This window comes from Nuphar pumila, chromosome 16, assembly GCF_984573655.1.
Source record: "Nuphar pumila chromosome 16, dmNupPumi1.hap1.1, whole genome shotgun sequence".
NCBI lineage: Eukaryota > Viridiplantae > Streptophyta > Magnoliopsida > Nymphaeales > Nymphaeaceae > Nuphar > Nuphar pumila.
The window spans coordinates 8,953,028-8,955,694 of record NC_143264.1 but is presented as its reverse complement, the minus strand read 5'-3'; positions in this window follow the sequence as shown (position 1 = coordinate 8,955,694).

The following is a 2,667-nucleotide window of genomic DNA, read 5'->3' as shown; positions in this document are numbered from 1 at the left end:
TAAAATTGTATTATAAAAACATACTTAAATTGAATGTATTGTATTTATGAATGTGATTTCATCTTTCTAAATATCTTTGTGATATATATATCCAATAATGCATGATAAATTTGATATTTTTTTATCGACGCATTTTTATGATTCTCTTTTAACTGGTGAAGATAATATCCATAACATTATAGGATAAAATGGCTGCAAACTGTGAATGGATGTACCGTAGGATAGTTGATAATGAGGTGTCACTTGAATATATAGATGGTGTTGACAGTTTTATTGAATTTGCAATGGCAAGTGTCAATACAGTGAATCACATCGGTCGAATCAGGTGCCCCTGCACGATGTGTAAGAATAATTGATTTGTAGAACCTCATGACGTTAGACATCACCTATACAGAAAGGGTTTTGTGAGTGATTATCAGAATTGGATGCTTCATGGTGAAGAATTTTGGAACAATTTTGACGTACGGGTGGATGTGGTGCATGATAATCCATATATAAATTTGTTATTTGATGTTGTAGGACCAGAACTGAGTTCTGCTATGGGTCCTAGTGATGTACAAACTAAGATAGAGGAAGAAGCAACAAACGATGCAGCCAGTAGATTTTATGACTTACTTACAGATGCTGATGAGCCACTATGGAATGGTTGCGAGAGTCACACTATCTTATATGCAGTTCTTCAACTACTGAATTTGAAGTCAGAGTATAATTTGAGTCAATCATGTTTTGATCGTCTGTGCTCTGTTGTGAAGACTATGTTGCCCAAAGATAAGAAATTGTCATAAAATTTTTATCGTGTGAAGGTTATGGTCAACGCTCTAGGTATAAGATATCAAAAGATAGATGCTTTTCCAAATCACTGCATGTTATATTTCAAAGATCAAGAAAATAGCAGATCATGTCCATCATGTGGGCATCCTCGGTTCATGGCAAAGACAAGCGACAATGGTAGCACGAGGTCAAAAGAAGTGTCATACAAGTCACTCTGCTACTTCTCGCTCACTCCTAGATTGCAACAACTATATATGTCTTCGAGGATAGCTAAATACATGAGATGACATACAAATAAAGTTCGACATGATAAAGACAAGATCACGCATCTTGTTGACGTGGAAGCTTGGAATCACTTTGATCATACTCATCAGACCTTCGCAATGGAAGTGAGAAATGTTAGGCTAAGTTTATGTACAAATGAATTTAATCCATTTGGGGGTAGATCAACCTCATACTCGTGTTGGCCAGTATTTGTCACCCATACAACCTTCCTCCAAGCTTGTGTATGAAGTGTCAAAATCTTTTTTTGTCTCTATTGATCCCTGGTCTGATCTCTCTGGGCCAAAATCTTGATGTATGTTTAAGGCCATTGATTGATGAGCTGAAAATATTATGGGATGACGGTGTTCGTGCGTACGATGCCCACAAAAAATAAAACTTTAATATGAAGGCTATTGTTCTATAGACAATTAGTGACTTCCTTGTGTATGGTATGTTATCTGGTTGGAGCACACATGGGAGGTTGACATGTCCGTACTGCATGAAGGATACAAAATCTTTTAGATTGATGCCTGAAAGAAAGTTGTGCTGGTTTGATAGTCACCGTCGATTTCTACCAACCATTATTCGTTCTGACGATAAAGGAATGTGTTCCAAGCATGCACAACTGAAATAAATATATGCATGATTGAATCACTATGGAATTTTTTTTATTGCCTTATAACACATATATGCATGATTGAATCACTATACAATTTTTATGACAACCTTAGAACACATATATGCATGATTGAATCACTATGATTTTTTTTTGACAACCCTTAGCACACATATATACATGATTGAATCACTATGAAAGTTTATTTGACAACCTTAGAACACATATATGCATGATTGAATTACTATGAAAGTTTATTTGACAACCTTAGAACACATACATGCATGATTGAATCACTATAAATTTTTTTGACACCTTTAGAACACATATATGCATGATTGAATCACTATACAATTTTTATGACAACCTTAGAACACATATATGCATGATTGTATCACTATGGATTTTTTTTTACAACCCTTAGAACATATATATACATGATTGAATCACTATGAAATTTTTTTGACAACCTTAGAATACATGTACGCATGATTGAATCACCATAAAAGTTTTTTCACAACTTTAGAACACATATAAGCATGATTTCATCACTATGAAAGTTTTTTTACTGCCTTATAACACATATATGCATGATTGAATCACTATGAAAGTTTTTTTGACAACCTTAAAGCACATATATGCATGCTTGCATCACTATGACATTCTTTCGACAACCTTAGAACACATAACTGCATGATTGAATCACTATAAAATTTTTGGTCAGCCTTCATTAGAACAAATATATAAATGATTGAATTAGTATGAAATTTTTTCGACTGCTTTATAGCACATATATGCATGATTGAATCACTATGGAAGTTTTTTGACAACCTTAGAACACATATAAGCATGATTTCATCACTATGAAATTTTTTTGACAACCTCTGAATTCTATTAATGTCCTTCACTTTATTGTTAGTCTATGTGTCATTCAACTATGTTACTTTGATTGCCTTAAATTAAGTGCATTGCATATAATTTATTTTATTATATTTTATTTATCAATATTAACATTT